Source organism: Megascapheus bottae, chromosome X (genome assembly GCF_031878675.1).
Source record: "Megascapheus bottae isolate mThoBot1 chromosome X, mThoBot2.hap1, whole genome shotgun sequence".
Lineage (NCBI taxonomy): Eukaryota > Metazoa > Chordata > Mammalia > Rodentia > Geomyidae > Megascapheus > Megascapheus bottae.
Window position 1 is genome coordinate 46,656,600 of NC_143547.1, and position 22,386 is coordinate 46,678,985.

The window sequence follows — 22,386 nt, forward strand, 5'->3', positions numbered from 1 at the left end:
GCCCTGGCTGGCTTCAAAGCAGGATCTTCAGACCTCAGCATCCTGAGCAATTTGGATTATAGGTGGGAACCACTGGTATCTGGGTCAATTACATATTATTATATCCGCCACTAGATTATCAGTTGATGGAGGCAGGTAGTTTATATTATTCAAAGATTTAGAAATATCTTAAGAACATAACATTTTACAGTCGACAATAAATCATTTTGTCCTCATTCGTCTTTTTGGCATTAGCATCTGCAGAAAATACCATGAAAGTAACATGACAAAAATGTTAATTCATTATGTAAAAGATATTTAGGCTCAGAGAAGAAAAACTGACTTGCTCAGGGTTGCACAGCAGAATGGAATTTTTTTGCCAGTCCCAGGGCTTGAACACAGGGCCTGAGCTCTGTCCTTGGGCTTTCAGATAGCACTCTACCACTTGAGCCACAGCACCACTTCCGGCTTTTTCCCACCACTGTGTGTGTGGTATGGAGGAATCGAACCCGGGTCTTCATGCATGCTAGGCAAGCACTCTACCACTAGGCAAAAATCCCAGCCCCCCAAACAGAATTTCTGTTCCATTTTTCCTTCACAGCAAGTTTTTGGTGGTCTTCACTATCCCTTTCTGAGCACAATTACTACTTACTGACATGAATCAAGAAAAATTAGTGATGTTGAATGGAATACCATTGCTATCGGCCCAAACCCAGGTCTGATTAAGACACAAACCACATATTCAGTACCTTTAAGCATATGTAATTTCATTATTCCCAAGAGATGCAGGTCAATATCTACCATGGAAATCAATGCACATCAATTTTACCTGACACCTGAAGCATTGAAGTCCCCATTCATCATTTTTGGTTGAAAGTTTCGTTTGTTCAAATCCTACCCATCAATTTCAGCTAAATTCCAGATTATAGAAATCCCCAGTCATCAATTTCACCTAAAACTGGGATCATTGAAATCCTTACACATCAATTTCTCCAAACACCTGGATTATTAGAGTCCTGCAGGTCAATTTTATTTCACTGCATTCCTCACCACCTTTTCAGCCAAATAAATCATCTGAGCCAGTATAGATGTCCCGGGATAGGTGCGGCTTTTTAATTTGCTTGTCTAGATCTGAGACTAAATAATTTGGTAATCCAAAGGTAGGAAGATATCTGCGTGATCACAGTTTATAAATGCATATCCACAAGCATGCTGAATGAGTGGAATCAGAAGAGGGAACGACAACAACACAGTAGAGGACAGGCAGGCTTAGGTCTTAGAGCATTGACTCCCTAAAATCATCAGTTTTGTGTTATCCAGAACTAGTTCAAACTTTGTGGTTCATTCTCTTCAGCTCAGGGGTCTGTAGTTATGCTAACATAGCAAAAAAATACTTGATTTCAATCTGATAGAGCTTTTTGAATTCAGAGTCCAAACCCTGAATTTTAGAAATGAAAAGGTCAAGACAGAGAATAGAAAGGATTTGTTCAATACTGCAGAGCAAAGCTTTGCATTCTCAACAACAGTCATCTAACTTTTTATATTGATTAGAGCATTTTCTTGTGCCATCCTTTATGTGTGTATGCTCAGCTGTATGTGTGTATATGTGTGCTATGTACTGGATATGAACTATTCCCCATCTGCTCATGTGCTAAATGCTTAGTCTGCACTGCAGAGGTAATGGAAACTACATGAAGTGGAGCCTAGTTGGAAGAAGTGGGTTACTTAGAGGCATGCCTTTGAAGGTCATACCTGGTTCCCATTCCCAGCTTCCTGTCTGCCATGAGGTAAATAGCATCATCTGGTTAACTCTATGTCCATGTGTGTATATGTCTATGAATGTATACACACATATAAACACACATAATTTCTTTGACTTTATTATCTCTTTTATCACTGTTATTAAAAAGAATCAAACATTAGGAGCCCCAATTGTCTTCATATTTAAAAATTGGTCTATAAACAACATTAAAATAGGTCTTTTGCTATGATAAGAAAAATGAGAAGAAATATTTTCAATATTTGCTTCCCTTTGAGATTCTATGTACATTTTAAATGCCTGTGATGCTTATGTTTAATGTTAAGGAATGTCAGTTTCTCTGATAGCAATGGCTTTATAGAAATTAGTTTTCATATGTTATATGAAACATATGAAAGACAATTTCCTTCATGTTTGTCTTTAGTCTGGCTTTGTTACAGTGCCTTGTCTCTGTAAACCTTCAGTGATTTGATCCAAGTTGGCATTTAGACTATTCTCCTTGGGACTTGACTAAGTATTGAGGTGCTTTTTTCCCCCTCTCCAAGAAAATTACAAGCACTAGAACTAGTTTGGCTTTCCCAGGGGAGTTCATCTCTTGCTTCCAGGCATGACTGTATTTAACTCAGCTGGGGAAAAGTATCTTCCATCCCTTAATACTGAAAAGACTGTTCTGCAACATTTCTTGATCACATTTCCTTGTGCTTCAGGGTTAGGAAGTGTTTAATATCTATATTGAAGCCCAATTGTTGCTCTTGGCATACTTTTTGTCTTGCTGGGATGTTAGGAAATTTGTAATCAGTGGTTCAGAACCACCTAGATATTCCCTTTGGTTTTCATTAAGGGTTCCTGACCACAGACAGGGAAGATCTGTTGGGTTTCACACACTGTGGTTTGAATCTTGAGATTCCAGTCACTGAGATTGCAATGTGAGTTATACTACTTTGTGCTAAAGTCATAGAAAATAGTGGTCCTCCGGGTGCCCTTTGATCCAGAAAGGCCGAAAGGGAGCCCAGCTGGTTTCAATGGCAAACGAACCTTCTGCATTCTTTTAATACACTTCCACTACTCTGAGAGCAGATGGGGAGGAAGTGAGACAACCCCCACATCCCTTTCATTCACAAGCAACAGTAGTAATGAATATACCTCAACTTCCTTTTCCTCTTGTCGCCTCAACCTTCTCTACCTCTCCCCACAGAAGACAGGGAAAGCTCAAGAAAATCAGGAAGATTGTTTTCTTATTTCCATCTCTACTGAGATGTTTATATTTATTTACTGAGTGTTTATATTTATTTACTTTTTGTGTGACAATACTGGGTCTAAAACTCAGGGCCTAGTCACTGTCCGTTTTTTTCATCCAAGGCTGGTCTACCACTTGAGCCACAGCTCTACATCAAACTATCTGATAATTAATTGGAGATAATGTCATGTACTTTCCCTCACAGGCTGATTTCAAACCACAATCCTCAGATTTCAGTCTCTTTAGCTGCTAGGATTTTTACAGATATGAACACCTGACACCTGGATACTTTTACATTTCTTGTTCAAAGTAATGCTTCTGCTGAGCATCTCTAGAATTTCTCTGTACAAAACTGTGACTTTTCCTGAAGTAGGGGACAAAATGTTTCTCTGGGTGACTTTTTGGTTGTGTATAAAAATGAAGATATATAATAACCCAACATTCTAGCCCTACCTACTAACAGTGTAATTCTTCCCGTTTGCTATTTTTTGGTTAATCTTTTCCTTCCACACTTCTAATAATATTGCTCCCAGAGATGGCTGGCTGTTCCATAGATAAGGATTTGTTCCTTCTGGAATTAAAGGATGTGATATGGAATACAAAATGGAATGCAAACAGTTCAGAGATCTTGTTGCTAAAGGAACCCTCGGAGTTCTCTTTAGTCAATGAGCATTCTGGGATGGAGGTGATAGGGGAGTGATGGTTAAATTCGACATGTAGTTAATTGAATGTCCACCACATGAAATTAGCTTCCTCATCTGCTCCATATTAGAGTGACCACCTTACAGTAAATCCTATAGGAGAGATCTGATCAACTGGAGCCTTACACATTGGACTAAAGGCTGACTTCATATGAGGAAATGTTTGTTTGTTTTGGTGTGTGACTCACCTCCAGAGTTGTGAGAAAAGGAACCGCCTCAGCAATGGTGTAGAGGCACAAGTCAAATTCACAGAGCCTGGGACTCATGCCAAGTCTTAGTGTTCAGCTACTGTTAGGCACACATCAGAAGAATTCAAGACGGAAAGGACTTATGAGGTCATTTTTATTTGCTCAGGATCCAGTAAAAGAATTCCTTCATCTATTAACCTTCTTCTATCTGCCTATTGGTGATTCAGAAGACATTTGTTTCATTTTATTAATTTTACTTTCTTTTGTGCCAGTGCTGAGTCTTGAACTCAGGGACTAGTTAATGGTCTTGAGTATTTTTGCTCATGGGTGGTACTCTAGCAGTTGAGCCAAGCTGGCTATTTGGAAAGAAGAGTCTCATAACTTTTCTGCCCAGGATTGCTTCAAACTATGATCCTCAGATCTCAGTCAACTGAGTAGTTATCTTTAGTGAATCATCAGTGCTCAACTCTGGAAACATTTTAGATTCAGTGCTCTTCCTATCTGAAATAGTTGGCAGGAGAATATATCCTTTTTTAGTATGGGTTTCTTTGCAGTAGGTGAATTTTCATGATGTTAACTAAGACTTGTGCAGGGTGAAAGACTATAAAGCAGCAAGATATAGCTGTGTTTCAAGTCTACTTGTCAATCATACACAAACATCAATAGATTTGCACAGGTACTGAGGGGAAACGTAGTTCAGCAGAGGGTTCTAGACATGGGCAACTTGGCTTAATTAAAGAATAGCAAGAAGCCAAACCATTTTATTGCCTTTGTATTTTATGTGTTATATTTTATTGTTGGGGTGATGGACAGTGGGGTTACAGTTACAATTCATCAGGTAGTAGGTATATCACAGATAAGCCTTGGGTTGATTCAAATTGGTTCTTTGTGTAGATATGTGGCGCGCGTGTGTGTGTGTGTGTGTGTGTGTGTGTGTGTGTGTGTGTGTGTATGTCCAGGTCCTTGGACTTGAACTCAGGGCTTGGGTTATATCCCTGAGCTATTTTTAGTTAAACTAGTGCTCTAGCATTTGAGCCATAGTTCTACCCCAGCTTTTTTTTTTATTCTCAAGGATGGTACTCTATCACTTGAGCCAAGCTGGTTAATTGGAAATAAAAGTCTTATGAACTTTTCTGAACAGACTGGCTCAGAGCTCAGCCTCCTCAATAGCTAAGACTACAGATATGAGACACTGATGCCTAGCAAATTGGCTCTCTCTCTCTCTCTCTCTCTCTCTCTCTCTCTCTATATATATATATATATATATATATATAATTTTTTGCCAGTCCTGGGCTTGAGCTTAGGGTCTGATCACTGTCCTTGGACTTTCTCAAGGCTAGAGCTCTATCACTTGAGCCACAGCACCACTTCCAACTTTTTTCTAAGTATGTAGTACCGAGAAATTGAATCCAGGTCTTGGTGCATGCTAGGCAAGCACTCTACCACTAGGCAAAATTCCCAGCCCTGGCCCATTTTTTTAAGCAGTCCTGAGCAGCAAGTATAGAGTTTGTAGCCATTAGGACTGAAGAACGCTTTATTATTTATTCATTTATTTATTTGTCAGTCCTGGGGCTTGAACTTGGTGCCTGGGCACTGACCTTATGTTTTCTCAAGGCTAGCACTCTGCCACTTGAGCCATAACAACATTTCCAGTTTTTCTTGTGTATGTGGTACCAGGGAATTGAACCCAGGGCTTCACTCATGCTAGGCAAGTAGTCTACCACTAAGCCACATTCCCAGACCCCAAAGAACACTTTTAAGGAGCACTTAAAATTAAGGATAAAAGATGTAGTCAGCCAGGCGCCAGTGACTCATAACTATAATCCTAGCTACTCAGAAGGTTGAGATCTGAGAATTATGGCTGGAAACCAGCCTCAATAAGAAAGTCTGTCAGGCTTTTATCTCCTATTATCCACCAAAAAGCCAAAAATATATCTGTGGCTCCGTGGTAGAATGTCATCCTTGAGTGAAGAAATTAATGGAAGGAAGGAAGGAAAGGAGGAAGGAAGGAAGGAAGGAAGGAAAGAAGGAAGGAAGGAAAAAAGAAAGGAAGGAAGGAAAGAAAGAAGGTAGTATTGACTTAGTTACTTTCTTTGTGGTCAAAGTGAATAAAACATGGCTTTGCATAAAAAGAATTGGTGACTTATTTATTTTTCAAAGTCCTTATACAAATACAGATTTACATATTTGTAGATAATTTTATGATTGATACTTATAATTGATAACCAAATTTATTAAATCTATGTTCCCTTTTTTCCCCAGTCCTGGGATTGAACTCAGGGCCTGAGTACTATCCTTGGTCTTTCTCAAAGATAAAGCTCTACCACTTGAGCCACAGCACCACTTCTGGCTTTTTCTATGTATGTGGTACTGAGGAACTGAACCCAGGGCTTCATGCATGCTAGGCAAGCACGCTACCACTAGGCCAAACTCCCCGCCCTTATCTTCCATTTGTAAAAATCTAAGTTTAGTGATGCTACAGAATTAATACTCTTAAAATTACTCCTTGTATTTTCAAGTCTTTTATAGGTTATCTTATTCCTTCTGAGCTGTTGCTAAAGCTTATGTGTTGTATATGGCTATATCTTATTGTTACGGTTTAGATCTCAACTGTCCTCCAAAGGCTTAAGTGTTGAATATTCAGTCCACAGAGTCTGGATGTGTTGGGAGGTGGTGAAAACTTTAGGAGATGGGGCCTAATTGGAGGAAATTAGGTCACTGGGGACATATAAAGATTTATCAAGACTCTCTCTCTCTCTCTCTCTCTCTCTCTCTCTCTCTCTCTCTCTCTCTCTCTCTCTCTCTCTCTCTCTCTCCCCTCTGTCTTTCCTTCCCAGTGCCTGGCATAAGCAGCTTTGCTCCTCCATGTTCTTCCTGCCCTGATGCTTTGAATCTTCTAGTCGTGGACTGAAACTTCTGAAATTGTGAGCCTTATCGAAACTTTCTCCTTTTTAAGTTGTTTGTCCCAGGTATTTTCTTATAGTGACACATAGCTGGCTAACACATTTATCATGTTTTTGCAAAACTTTATTTAGAGATAATTGTTGAATATGCAATACTAGCAAATAATGCAAGAGGGCATGCATATCTGCTATCCAGTTTGCCCAGTAGAGCATCCTGATTAACTAGATGTGCAATATCATAAATAGTATATCAAAATTCCTGACTCTACTGATTGTATTCAGAATTCACCAGTTTTACATGAACACAATTGTGTATGCATGTATTGAGGTAATTACACTCTATTCAGTTTAATCACATGCATTAAACTGTGCTGTCAAAGGTAATACAAATAAATGTTTTGTTTTAAGTATCCCCACATGCAGCCCTTTTATAGCCACAGTCATGGCCATTCTACTTGTCTCCTTCACACTATGTAACCAGTAATCCTTATACTTTTGTCATTTGGAGAACGTTAAAAAAAAATGGAACCTTGCACTAAGCAGTTTTTGGATTTGGACTCTTCCCATTCAGCATGGTTTCATTATGGTTCATCCAAGTTGTGGCATGGATCAGTAGTCTATTTCTTTTCTTTTTTCTTTATATTGTATTGAATTTCATAAAACAGATGTACCATTGTTGCCTTAACTAACTCACTTGATAAAGGGCAGATGGACGGTTTCCAGGTTTTAGGGATTACATATCAAGCTGCTGTGAACATTCATGTATAACCATTTGTGTGAACATAAGTTTTCATTTATCTGGGATAGATGCCCAGGAGTGTAATTTGCTGGCTCATGGTAATTGCATTTTAACAAACTCAATTTGTTTTCCAGAGTGTCTGTTCCAGTTTACGTTTCCACCACCATTGTATGAGTGATTCAGCTCTTCCCAGCATTAGCTGTCTCACTACATTTTGTATTTGATTTGTTGTGTTTCACACACCTTCTGACAGGTAAGTAGTGATATTTCATCATGATTTTAGTCCACATTTCATTGATCACTATTGATATGGATCATGCTTTTATTTGCCATCTGCATAACCTCTTCCATGAAATGTCTGTCCATGCTTTTTGTGGTTTGGCTTTCCTTCTTCTACTTAATTTGTCTCAAATCCCTATGTCTTCCACAATGACTCTCCTCCTAAACACTTTGGTGACCAATATATCACTGAAAAAGACACCTATTGGATCAAATCATCTTCTCCAGTAATCCATTGGCAATTGAATACAGTCAAGCACTATATAGTGATGGTTCGTTTTCATGAGCAGGCCAAATGTACGATGATGGTCCTCTAATGATATAATAGAGTTGAAAAATTACTACTGTTTGGTTACATAGCCATTATAAGATGACAAAGTGGCATATTATTCATATGTTTGTGGTGATTTCACATAAAATATAATATATACAATTACCTACCATATATAATACTAGATGGAAAACTTTGCTACTGGTTTCTGCATTTACTACTCAATACTTTTTAGTCATTATTTTAGTGTATTCCTACTTAAAATTACTATGAAACAGTATACTATATTATACCAGTAGTAACAGCATACATTTCAAATTTATCACCTCTGTCTCTCTTTCTTTGTCTCTCTTTTGTGCTGATACTGGGACTTGAACTCAAGGTCTTGACTCAAGACTGGAACCTTACCACTTGAACTATAGCTCCACTTTTAGCATTTTGCTGGTTACTTAGATATATTATTTGAACGGACTTTCTTGCCCAAGCTGGCTTTGAACATTAGTCCTCTGATCTTAGTCTCCTGAGTAGTTAGAATTACAGGCATGAGATACCAGTAACCTTTCAACGCAGTGTACATCAAATGGGTAACTGAGATATACTATCTACATTAGTGTAAGTACACTCTATTATGTTTACATAATAATAAGATTACCTAACAGGTCTTACAACATATCTCCAGCATCATCATGATGCATTACTATAACTCTAAATTTGTTTTAATTTGAACTGGGGGATCTAAAGAAGTCCCATCCACAGCATTTGGGTGGTCTACCATAGTGCAAGTGTGCATTATCATACATCTACAAAGCTTCAACTTGCCACTCTAGAAAGATCACAGCCCCCTGTACTAGATCCTCCCTAAAAGGACATACAAATAGAAAATCCAGATCTCACCGTCATTTACTCATTAAGATGTAAAATCTAGCAAGAATCTTCCTAGTCCTATCCTCAAGAAATTACAGCGTTAGTATTAAAATTGCTATGCTTTCATTGAAAAGGGGCTACATACCAATTCCGTAGGCAGAGGTCTGTTCAGATAAAGAAATTGTTTGTATAGGCCGATTCAGAAACATGGAGGCTCTTACATTTCAGGAATAAATTAAATCATTTAAAAATTTTGTACTGGTTTTGGGAATTGAACTCAGGGCCTGGGTACTTGCCCTGAGATTTGTTGTTCAAAGATAATTCTCTACTACATGATTTACAGCTTCACTAATAAGTTTTTTTTTTTGGTGCTTAATTGGAGTGAAGAGTCTCACAGACTTACCTGCCCAGGCTGGCTTCAAATTGCAATCCTCAGATCTTAGCCTCTGAAGTAGTAGGATTACAGGTGTGAGCCACCAAACTCCTGGCCCTAAATTGCAATTTTTGAGTAAGGTGGAGGATGCTGTTAGATTTGGGATTTAGATAAAAACTGACAATCATCCCTAAGCTGCCCTCAAGAAATGATTAACCAAGCCACAGATCTGAATCTCCATCTTTTCTTAAGAAGTCCTCTATTTTGCTGAAAGTTTTAACCAGTCTCTAGAAACTTTAGACCAACTTTCACTTGCATCCCTATTTGCTGTTTTTCTGTCTCTGGTCTGAACAGGTATTTCTTCTCAGGGATCAGGTATTTCTTCTTAGGGGTCAATAGGCAGTTATACGTCAGTGATCAAGAGAAGGGGAAAATGGTTTTTCCAAAGTCACATCACAATTCAGCAACTGTCAAGATTTATCTCAGTTCTCCAGACTCCCGGGCCAACATTGTTAATATATAAAAATATATTTTTAGGCTGGGAGTTTGGCCTAGTGGTAGAGTGCTTGCCTGGCATGCATGAAGACCCGGGTTCAATTCCTCAGTACCACATAGAAAAAAAGCCAGAAGTGGTGCTGAGGCTCAAGTGGTAGAGTGCTAGCCTTGAGAAAGTCCAAAGATAATGCTCAGGCCCTGAGCTTAAGCCCAGGACTGGCAAAAAAAAGAGATATATTTCTCAGGTAACTAATGTCTTATTGGTACACTAGCTGACAATTTTTAGGGTCTTCTTAGGGTCAAAGAGAAGACAGTGGCCCTGGATGGGAGACATTGATCAGTATGATCAATGATATTTGGTGGGTACTTATATTCAGTGCATGAGCTTGTCTGAGGTATACAGTTCAGATCAATGATCTCTGGCCACTATGGCGCCCATTCCATAAGATGGTGTGTTTGCTCCCTTCTCTTCCTCTTTCTCCCTCAGTGGAGATCACACTGATGTCAGTCAATGGGATCTGATTCACAAGGAATTCTTTTCTACTAACTATGGCGTTCTTCTGTCCATTGATCCTATAACCCTATCAACCCACTACAGACTGTAGTATAGCACATCTCTATAGTGTATTGCAGGGTACAACGTATCTCTCAAACATGGCCCTGCATCAAGTGATGAATGAATGAGAAGAAATAGCTGGAGCTTCTGCCAAACAGAACAGACAGCTGTTTGGGAAAATGAGAGTTTCTTAAATATGAGTCTGGTTATTAGACACAGGATACTGGCTACTATTGGCCTGAGTCATAGGCCTGCTTTTCTTGTGATAAGGTAAGGCCAGAAGAGACCTTATGTTTCTTTTTACACAATGAATATTCCTCAGTCTGCATCCAAGAAAACTAGGAGCTGAGAGCTTATGGAGAAACACTTGACTGTGTTATAAGAATTCTGTTATGTAGGTGATCTCAAGCAGTGTAGGCTTAAGCTACAAAAACATTGGGCCAGACCAAATAGAAATTAAATTGTAAGAATTGCTAATAGGGGCCGGAGTGTGGCCTAGCGGTAGAGTGCTTGCCTAGCATGTGTGAAGCCTTGGTTTCTGTTTCTCAGTGCCACATACAGAGAAAAAGCCAGAAGTGGTGATGTGGCCCACGTGCTATCCTTAAGAAAGCTCAAGAACAGTGCCCAGGCCCTAAATTCAAGCCCCACAACAGGAAAAAGAACTGCTGGTAAAATGAAGATCAATTCTAGAATCTGGTCTCCTATGGCCAACTAGATTGACATGAGACAATATAATTTTTTTTTTTGCAAATTCGGGGCCAGAGCTCAGGGTCTGAGCACTGTCCTTGGACTTTCTCAAGGCTAGAGCTCTACAACTTGAGCCTCAGAACCACTTCTGGCTTTTTTTTCTATGTGTGTGTTACCAAGGAATCTAACTTGGGTCTTCGTGCATGCTAGGCAAGCACTCTACCACTAGGCCATACTCCCAGGCTTGAGACACTTTAAATTTTTTTTCATATATTTTTTATTGTAATTAATAGAAGGGTTACATGATATTTGCAAGATAGATGGTGCATTAATTCCCATACATTGATACCCTTTCACATGTCTTGGTCCCCATTTCCCTCCCCCACACCCCCACCCCTTGTCTTGTTTTCCCCCGTTCCCTATCCAATTTCAAATAACCAAATACAAATATATCCGATATATCAGGTAACAAAATGAGATACTGTAACAATATGAGATAACCAAGGGACAGCAAAAGAGATGAGAGATAACATAGTACCTTAAGAACAACAATCATTCATTATATGGCTTATGTTTCTATATCCTAGAGATCCTTTCATTCAGCGTCCTATTATATGGCCTTTTGTATCAAGGTTTTGCTCTATTGCAAATCTCTGCTAGGAGAGCCCAAGGTTTCTACTGGTTATGACAAATGAGGGAAACCATTGAGCCTAAGTTCCTTTGAGTCTGGCTTACTTCACTTAATATGATCTTTTCTAAGACTTTCCATTTCCTAACAAATGGGGCAATGTCATTTTTTCTGACAGCAGCACAGAATTCCATTGTGTACAAATACCACATCTTGTTGATCCACTCATCAACTGAGGGACATCTAGGTTGGTTCCATATCTTTGCTATGGTAAATAGTGCTGCAATGAACATTGTTGTGCTGGTGGATTTAGTATGTCTTTGTTTCTGGATGGTTGGGTAAATGCCAAGAACTGGAATTGCTGGGTCATAGGGGAGCTCTATGTTTAGTCTTTTGAGGAACTGCCATACTGCTTTCCATAGTCATTGAATGAGTTTGCACTCCCACCAACAGTGTAGTAGTGATCCCTCCTGGCCACATCCCCTCCAGCATCTGTTGTTATTAGTTTTCTTGATCCTGGCCATTCTAACTGGAGTGAGGTGGAATCTTACAGTTGTTTTGATTTGCATTTCTTTTATGACCAGAGATGTTGAGCATTTCTTCATGTGTCTATAGGCCATTTTTGTTTCTTCTTCAGAGAAGACTCTCTTTGGCCCATCTTTTAATGGGATGGTTGTTACTTTGGAGATTAGTTTTGGAGTGATTCAATTTTTTGAGCTGTTGATATGTTTTAGATATGAAGCCTTTGTCTGTTGTATGGTTGGTGAAGATCTTCTCCCACTCTGTAGGCTTCCTAATTAATTTACTAGCTATGTCCTTTGCCATTCAAAAGCTCTGCTGTTTAGTGCGACAGTTTAATTTTTTTAAAGACATCTTTATTAGGATGAGAGACTTCATAGATAATAAATTTATCTCTTTAAAGTATATAATTCCGTATGATTTACTATATTTGAAGTTGTGCAACTATCACTATTATCTACTTTCAAGATATTTTCATCAAAACTCATTAGCAGGAACTTTCTTTTTCGTTTTCCTTTTTCTGTTTGTGCCAGTATTGGGGCTTGAACTCAGGGTCTCTTGATTTTGCTTGGCACTTTTGTTCAAAGATATCACTACACCATTTCAGCCACACTTTTACTTCTGTTTTGTTGTTGTTGTTGATAATTGGCAATAAGTGTCGCTCAGATTTATCTGCCTAGGCTGGCTTCTAACCATGATCCTCACATCTCAGCCTCCTGAATAGTGAGGATTACAGGTGTGAGCCACTGTTGCCCAGAAGCAGTCACTTTTCTTCCCTCTTCCTCTCTAGACCAAGCAATCATTAATCATATCCCTAATTTGATCACTTTGCGCTTTCTGGACATTTCATATAAAGGTGTAATCATGAAGTATGTGGCCTTTTGTTTCTGGCTTCTTTCATGTACTGTAATGTTTTTGAAATTTACCTGGGATATTTGGAGAATATATTGACATTTCTTTTCTTTTATGACTATATTATTCCTTTGAATAGATATACTTTATAATTTTTATTCATTCGCCAATTGATGGACATCTGGTTTATTTCTGTTTCTCTGTTACTACAAATAATATTCCTTTGAACCCAAGAATGGAATCTTGGGGAAAATGACCATACTGTTTATGAGATGTTTTTAGGTATGGAAAGTTTGGGGCTCATTTTCTGTACTGATTTAGTGAAGGTCAAAAAAGAATCTAGTCTTTGAAGATGTAGATCATAGGAAGCATCAAATGCTATGCTAAGGATTTGAGACTGTTTTTTGTCAGTCCTGGGGCTTGAACTTAGGGCCTGGGCACTGTCCCTGAGCCTCTCTGTACTCAAGGCTAGAACTCTAACACTTGCGGCTTTTTCTGTGTATGTGGAGGTGAGGAATCAAACCCAGGACTTCATGCATGCTCTGCAAGCACTCTACCATTATGCCACTCTCCTGGACTTGAGACTATCTTTGTGCTGAGAATGGTGCTTGAACTCAGGGCCTGGGTGGTATCCTTTAGCTTTTTTCTCCCTCAAGACTGGCACTTTATCACTTCAGTCACAGCTGCATTTGTGGCATTGCTGGAATCTGTTACAGATAAGAATCTCATGGTCTTTCCTGTCCATACTGGCTTTGAACCACAGTCCTCAGATCTCAGCCTCTTGAATAGCTATGATTACAGGCAGGAGTTGCTGGTGCTAGCAAGCAATGGAAAATCAATAGTGGATTTTTCGCCCCACTGGTACAAACAAAAGTACGGGGTTGTGATTTAGGAACTCTAATGTTGGTATTTTTCTTTTAGGATTTCTGTTATGTAAGATACTTTATATAAGGTGACATTGGAATAGTCAAATCAGAGTAGAAATATGTCTGCATTCTGATGACCTGTGTCATTAATACTTTAGCTTCTTTTTTTGTACCTGCTAAAACCTTCCCCATTGTTCATCCAGAATCCCCCCTACTAGAGTAAAAGTAAAAGTAAAGGAGACAGTGATAAAAGATACAGTATACTTATAAGGTCATTGCAGGAAAGATATTTTCATGGTCTCAACATTTCTTCATAGGTGGAGAAATTGAAACTCTCAGTTTGAGTATTACCTATGGGAAGTAACAGCAGCTGGACAGGGGTTTAAAACTTAAGCCTCTAAATTTCTTCTTTGGTATATCATGCAACCTAATTTAGTAAATTCTTAGGTATACCATGTAAACTAACATTTGTACACACTTTAGAAATTTTGCAGTGATTTTTTTTCTTTGTATCAGAGAAAAGATGCCAACAAAGTAAGGCATACTATGAAGGTCTTTTAACAATAGGTATGAGTTGCAATTAATCACTTCCCTCACCACTCCTATGGCTCCTTTGCTGATTAACAATGGCCATAACTTCTCTATTCAATTTTTTTGCCAGTTGTGGGGCTTGAACTCAGGGCCTGAGCACTGTCCTTGGACTTTTCTCAAGGCTAGAGTTATACCAATGAGCCACAGCACCACTTCCAGCTTTTTTCTATGTATTTGGTACCGAGGAATCGAACCCAGGTCTTTGTGCATGCTAGGCAAGCACTCTACCACTAGGCAAACTCCTGGTCCTCTATTCAGTTTTGTTTATTTATTATTGGATACCTCCTTAATAAGGGCCCTTTTCTGGTCATGTAATAGGGCATTGAATCAAAGTCAGAGAGCAAACCAAGTGATGCAGTGTCCACTTAGTCTGCTGTAACAAATGATTACAAAGTTAATGACTTAGAACACTACAGATTTATTCCTTTATAGTTCTGGATATAAGAAATCCAAAACTAGGCATAAGTGGCTCAAATCAATGTATTGGCGGGGCAGTTCCTGTGGAATCTCTAGGGAGAACCCACATTTTCTCTTCCAAATTTTTGTGACAATTGTCATTCCATAGTTGGTAGTCCCATCTTCAGGACCAACATCTCTTAATCTCTCTTGGCTTCATATTTCCATCATCTTTTCCATTGTGTTTGTAAAATCGTCCTTGCATTTTCTCTTAGAAGGAAGGATATATGTTATTGTATTTAGGGCCTATCTGGGTAGTCCAGGATAATTTCCTTATCTAAAGATCTTTAAATTTAACTGCATCTACAAAGTCATTGACAAGTAAGGAAATGTACTCACAAGTCCTGAAGGTTAGAATGTGTGTATCTTTTGGGGAGTCATTACTCAGCCTATCTCAAAAGGTATATTGTGTGTGTGCATGTGTGTGTGTGTATGTGTGTGTGTGTGTGTGTGTGTGTCTGTCTGTCTGTCTGTCTCTGTGTGTGTGTGTGTGTGTGTGTGTGTTAGTAGCTAGAATTACAGGCACAAATCACTAGTCCTCAGCCAATTTCTATAGTTTTTAAATCAATGAAAGGCAGAAGGTATTAGGTGACAGATCTGGTATTTGCTTGCTTGTTTTATCTCCTTGGATAGAGAAGCATTTTGTGTGAGTAGGTCTGGGCCTTTTTCATCTGCTTCTCATGGGACCAACACAGGTTGTTTTCTAGTATAGGCTCCCATTAAATATTATTTATTTTTTGGTAGTCATGGGGCTTGAACTCAGGGCCTGAGTATTATCCCTGGGCTCTTCAGCTTAAGGCAAGTGCTTTACCACTTTGAGTCACAGTGAGAGTTCTGCTTTTCTGGTGGTTAATTAGAGATAAAAAGTAGTATGGACTTTCTTGCTTAGGCTGGCTTTGAACCATGATCCTCAGATCTCAGCCTCCTGAACAGCTAGTATTACAGGCCTGAACCACTCGTTCCCAGCTATTTATTTACTTTTTGAATAGCTGTCTTTTGTTAATTTTAGGGATGCTTGGAACACAAGAGAAATCATGCTGAGGGTCTGTTGGGAGGCAGGTAGGTGGATAAGATGATAACCTCTCGTCATCAAGGCTTTAGAAATTACCTTTCCATATAGACTGAGTCTAGAAATAACTCTCTTAAAAAGGTGTGGGGTTTGTTTGTTTTTGTTTTATTTTTGCTAAAGGCTGGGATTTTACAACCTGAGCGACACCTCCACTTCCAGCTTTTTGCTGGAATAAGATAAAATAAGAGATAAGAGTCACAATGAGTTATCTATGGAGCTGGCTTTGAACCATGATGTTCAGATTGTCAGCTTCCTGGGTAGCTAGGATTAGGTATGAGCCACCAACACCCAGGTTTCATAAGGGTTCTTCACCCCACTTCATCCATCCTTTTCTCCTTCCTCATTGCTGAAGTTGATAGTCAGCAGACACATTATTGCAATGAAGAATTATGAGATACATTTTATCTATATTTTACCGGTTTACCTGCTACAACATACATTGTGCAGGAAGAAAATCATATATTCAAGCTCACCAATTCACGGCTAGTGGAAAGAGTGAAGGAGTTTGTTCGTAAATTAGGAGGCCAGGATCTCCAGGATCTGGTTAGCTAGGCTGGCTTTGCCTCCAGCAAGTGTACTGGGACATATATGAAAATAGAACACATTTCTTTATTGTAATTTAGTTGAGGAAGAGAAACAAATTTTTACAGAGTCCTTGGTAAGGCCCAGGCACAGGTGGGATTCACCATTGTGAATCCTTTGTTAAAGAAGGTATTAAAGTTTTATTTTTTTGTTGTTTTGTTTTGTGCTGGCTTGAACTCAGAGCCTGGACACTGTCCTTTATTTACATTTTTCTACTTTGCACTTAAGGCTATTGTGCTAATGTTCTACCACTTTGAGTAACAGCTTCCCTTATCTTTTGTTTTTGTTTTGTGTTAATTGAAGATGAGAATCTCACCCATTTTCCTGGTGGAACCTTTATCCTCAAATCTCAGCCTTCTAAGTAGCTACGTTTATAGACATGAACCACATGTGCCCAACAAGATTTTCTTATTATGGTCATTTTGCATGCAAGGAGTAAGGAGACTCCAAGACTGGTAAAGTGATATGTTCAAAGTTCCCTTCCCAGTTTTAAGGTGGCTTCGTTCTTTTAAAAAGTCTCTCATTAAATGTTATGTGTCCTGGCAGGAAGAGCAAGGAGCTGGATGTGTGAAGGGTGGGAAAGAGGAAGGTGGAGGGAAGTATGAGGGAAGCCCCAGGTCTGGCTTTCCTATGAGGCTGACAGGGCTACCCTGCAAGTCAAGCCAGGTCCTAGCTGGCATCTCCTTGGCAACTTTACAGGATAAACTTGTTCAGGACAATGCCTATGTCATGGATGGTTGTACTACTGTCTTCAAGTAGAATTTTGAGGAAGTCTTAACAGGGAAGTGAATGCTTTCCCCACATCCTATACAGGTTTATCAGCATAGTTCCCAAGTTGATGAGCCTAATCTCCTATTTAAAAACAGGCACATGTCCATTAAACACTTCCTAGAAAAGTGTGAAGTCAGTACTTACTATTTAGGGTGCAGGGTTCGCCTCCTTGATAGACCTTTTTAGTCTTAGTAGTATACAGCTGGCAAGGAAGGGGGCAGGGAAAACATTATTCAAGTTCCGGAGCCCTCTGAATCCTAGCTGGTCTTTTCTTAGGCCTGTCGATTGTTATTATATGACTGTAGCAGTCAGAAAGGTGACACAAAAATGTACCCAGGGATTAACGAGCAAGAATCTACCTTCCTCCACCCCCTGAGGGAGAGGGGGTGGGGTGTCGCAACCGAGTGGATGGATGCAGGAAAAGGATTGTCGGCAATCGGTCGCACCCTCTTAACTTTTCCCCTCCCCCCCCCAGGCAAGGCTGCGTGTTGCTTAATGGGGGCGCTTGGCTGCAGGGTGCAGGTAGCATAGCTTCTCAGCGTCGCCTGCAAAGGGGCGGACCCCTTTTTCAAGCCATCCCGGCTTTCGGCCATCAGGAGCTCTAAGCAATTAGGCTGATGAAATGTTTAGGTTACAAGTCAGAGCTTGGCCAGCCAAGCGGGGCTGCGCGACCCGGCTAAGCAGCTGGGGGCAGCCTTCAGCGTGCGGCAAGATCACCAGTCTTAGGCTTGGTGGGTGCTCCGGATGGGGCTCCCCTGCCTCAGCCCCCCCCCCCCACATCTCCACCTTCCTGGGAGCAGAGAGGTCGCCTCCAGGGAATCGATTGCTGGAGGGAACGTGTTTTGGCTTCCAGCCAACCTTCTTTTGGCTCGCCGGAGTTCCGACCCGAACTTCAGAGTTGGGGCCCCTCCCCCTTTCGTTCGCTTTGGTGGCTCCATCTTCCGCCAATTGTGACCCGCAGAGCCAGCCGCCCCGACGGCCAGTCCCTGGCGAGGAGCAGCGGCCAGAAGCGGCTCAGTGGGACGAAGGCCTCCTCTGTCCCTAGTTGGCGCCGGGTGCACCTCCGCCCGCACTTCCAGGCGCGCCCATAATCTGCGTAGGAGGCGACAGACCCCCCAGCCTGGACCCCGCCTCAAGGCGCCGCAGGAACAGGGACGATCGAAGCTTCCTCGACCCTGGCGGCGGCGGCGGCGGCAGCGGTGGAGGCGGCGGCGGCGACTCTCCTGCTAGGTAGGGGCTGCCGAGGCCGAGGACAGTGGAGCTCCGCTGCAATGACACTCCCAATGAAGCTACTACCGCGCCAGCCAGCCATCTAGCCACTGTTCAGTGCGGCTGTCCACTTCTGGGCTACACAAGACACGGGACTGCCGGTTGGCTCACGGCCCACGACTCTCGTGGCCGCGTAGCACGGTGCAGTCCCAAGAGCGCAGCGGAGGTGCGGTGCGGACCCACCCACTCGCGGTCCAGCCGATGAAGCTTTGGTACTTGGTCCTCGAAGCCAGCAAGGTAACTCTGCTACCTGTTCCCCACCGATCTAGTAACTGCGCCGCTAGGGGAGCCACCCAATTTTACCACCAGCTCCTGTATTGTGGCAGGCAGACTCCCGGATCTTCCCATAGATGTCTGGGGCATGCCAGGGTAGGCTGGTGAGCCACACACAGGGTGTCAACCTGCCAAGACTTGTGATCTAATAGCCAAGTTATGTCATTTGCCAAGTCAGTTTATAGATTTAGGAACTTTACCTATTTTAGGAAACTTTAGCCATTCTGGAAGAGTTCTCCTGTGGTGATGGGACTGGGAAAGGAAAGAATAGAGCAAGAGGAAGGAAGGAGGTGGCACAACTGAAGGCCAGATTAGGAAAGCTGCTATTGGAAGTTAAAAGCTTTTTATTCCTCTGAGGACCCACACCTCATATATGGGAACAGTTTAACAATCACATCAAGGTGCTGAGCTCAGCATGCAATGCAAGACTGGAGCTCACAGAGTGTGCACATTTGTTGTTCTAACCTCCCTCACCCCCACACAGTGACCAAGTGATTGCTTTCAGTGAAAATGTCATGATTTTCTGGAAAGTAGGGTCAATCATAAGCTGAGTATATGCTGGAAGACAAAAATCTAGCTGTAGAGAGTCCACAGTTTATTAGGCTAAGAGACAGGAAGGGGGCGGAGGAATGCTGTTCAAATATCTGTGAAGTTCTCGACTAGACTAGGATTCTGTTTGTTTTGTATTGTCCCAGAAAGGAGAGTCACACTAGGTCAGAATTCAAAAAGGTGAAGTCAGACTTAAACTTACTATGAGAAAGCCCTTTCTAAAAGGGAGAGAAGAATGATTTTTACTGTTACGCATTTTTCTGAGTACTTTGCATAAATTATTCCACTGAATGACTACCATGAGTTCCATCTGTTCAATGATAAAATGAATTGGCAGGGAAGGCATGAGCTGTGGGTCACTACAGGCTTTTAAACAACAAAAAAAAAGAGATTAAGAGAACCACCTGACTGGTGATATTCATGCAGATATTCAGACTTCATGTGAAGATATGTAATATGTGACTACTAGGCCTTTTCAAAAACTGACCATTCCTAATCCTATATTAAGCATCCAGGGATCCCTTTTGTAAGACAAAAAGAACCTGACACACTGGAAATCTTTAGTCTAGACACCTAACTGAATGTAATCTGTGATTCCTTCTTTATTGGGTTTGAGGATAAAACTGACAAGAGATGATTATACCTAAGTCTCAGACTGGGCAAGAAATGGTGACATTTTGGCAGGTTACCAAAGGATTTCTCTGGATGCAGAATGCTGCCAGGTTGGCTAGAAATGCACATATAACCCCAAGATAATTTTTTTACCTGGATCCCTAGAGGGATAGATAACCTTTTGAAAGTCCAGGTTGGTTCAGTGTGGACAACTGGAATCACCTTCCCTAGGCATGAGTAGGTGTGTGTGTGTGTGTGTGTGTGTGTGTGTGTGTGTGTGTGTGTGTGTGTGCATGTGTGCACATGCGCGCGTGCCAGTTGTTCATGCCTTTAGTCCTAGATATTCTGGAGTGTGAGATCTGAGATTGGGGATCTGAAGCCAGATTGGGCAAAAAAGCTCATGAGACACTTAGCTTCAGTTAACCATTCAAAAATCTGAACTGGAATTGTGGCTCAAGTGGTAGAGTATCAACTACAAGCAAAAGAGCTAAAGGACAGCATCCAGGCCCTGATTTCAAGCCTCAGCAGCAGAACTAACTAAACAAATAAATAAGACTGACAAACAAGATTGAGGATTCTATCATCTACTAGTTTTGTGACCTTAGGGAAGCCTTCACATCCCTCTGAGCCTCAATTTCTCCATATGTAATGTAAGAGAGCTGAACTCTAGTAAACTATCTCAAAAGATCCCTCTGAATCAGTCAATATAGCAAACTAGATCTGGATGTCTTACACACTCATATTTGGAAAAGTTGAGCAATCAGAGCTCCAGAATGTCTTAAAAAAGCACCACTGTAAGAGAACAGAAATTTTGCTACCTTCTTTCATTGGCTACAATATAACTCTAATGTCCAGCCAATTTAGAAAGGCTTTCAACAGCTAGAATGGTTTTCAATAGCCAAGGTCCTGGAGGGTAAAAATTAAAGGGCCCTTTATGTTGCTTGTATTTTGCTATAGTAGCTACATTGCTTTCTGATCACTGCCAAGGTAACTTGGCCTGTAGCATAGAAATATGGAGCATTTGCTGAGCACTTAGGTAGGAAGTCAGAGAGAGAAAATAGGCGTCTGCCCTTAGACAACTTTAAGTCTATTGTGGGGAAAGTGGATGTAATGACCATATTTCAACGCAGAAAGAAGAAGTCCCATAGGTGTGAAATCATTAAAAATATGCTAGTCTAGAAGCTTGGGAGCTATAGATTCTAATCTTACATGCCACTTACGGCTATTCAGCCCACTTCCTGAGATTTCCAGCTTTATGGCCTCCTGTTGTTAAGTGAGTATTTCTGGTTTGCGGGCGCTTGTAGTGGGCTCTGAAGAGCGACAGGTGGTGTGTCCATATTACCAGGAAGCATAGGCAAATGCATAATATGTATGTCTTCATAGACACAAAGTAGTATTGGATATGCAGAGGACAGAGAATGGCTACTGTGACTGCTAAAGCAAAGAGGAAATAAGAGCTTGAGGTAACAAAGGTAGTACTTGAACATCAGATCCTTATATTTTGGTCCTATTCCTTGAAAGAAAACAGCAGCTGGGAGCGGTGGCTCACAACTGTAATCCTAGCTACTCAGGAGGCTGAGATCTGAGGATCCCAGTTCAAAGCCAGCTAGGGCACTAAAGACCCGTGAGACTCATCTGCGATTAGACACTAGAAAACCGGAAGTGACCCTGTGGCTCAAGGGGTAGGGTGGTAGCCTTGTGCTGAAGAGCTCAGGGACAATGCCCAGGCCCAGAGTTCAAGCACCATGACTGACATGAAAAAAAAGAAAGAGAGAGAGAGAGAGAGAGAAAGAGAGAGAGAGAGAGGGGGGGGGGGAGAGGGGGAGAGAGGGAGAGAGAGGTTTGTGAACTAGGAAGTGCCTGTGAGCATGTAGTCATGACTCTGGGTAGAGCTTCCTGTATGAACTACACCTTACTCAATTTCCATTCTGCTCAAACATCCAAGGAATAGCAATCCCAATGGCCTACTGACGATAGACTGCCCCTAGGTATGAGTGACAAGAAACATGATAGGTTGTAGTGGTCATCCTTGAGATAGCAGCCAGACAAGTATGCACGAGTCTCACCTTTTTCTGGGAACCAGGGTGGCTGGCCTTGTTTGCTGAGATATGTTAAAGGATATGGCTCATGGATTGTCATCCTGATTGCCTGACTGAGACTAATGGGCCAGGGAATAGAGCCGCAGATTCAGGAAGGAAAGAGAGAGGGATTTCCTCCTGTTGGATCTTGTATCTTGCTTAATGATCAAACCCATTTAGAAAGAATTTGAGACCAACAATCGTGTGAGGAGTGGATCCATACTGGACAGCTGTAGCTCA

General features: G+C 41.1%; 1 protein-coding gene across 3 annotated transcripts in view; it reads left to right on the top strand.

Moving 5' to 3' along the window:
* Positions 1–7,663: 7,663 nt before the first annotated feature.
* Positions 7,664–22,386, top strand: part of Arhgef9 (Cdc42 guanine nucleotide exchange factor 9) — a 299,679-nt gene continuing 284,956 nt past the window's right edge. For 2 of the 3 annotated variants that reach the window (XM_090326294.1, XM_090326296.1), the window contains exon 1: positions 7,664–7,759. The gene's annotated coding sequence lies outside the window, so the exon portion shown is untranslated. Of the gene's footprint in view, positions 7,760–18,688; positions 18,872–22,386 lie in introns of those variants that run through there. The other variant, XM_090326295.1, reaches the window with a different exon arrangement.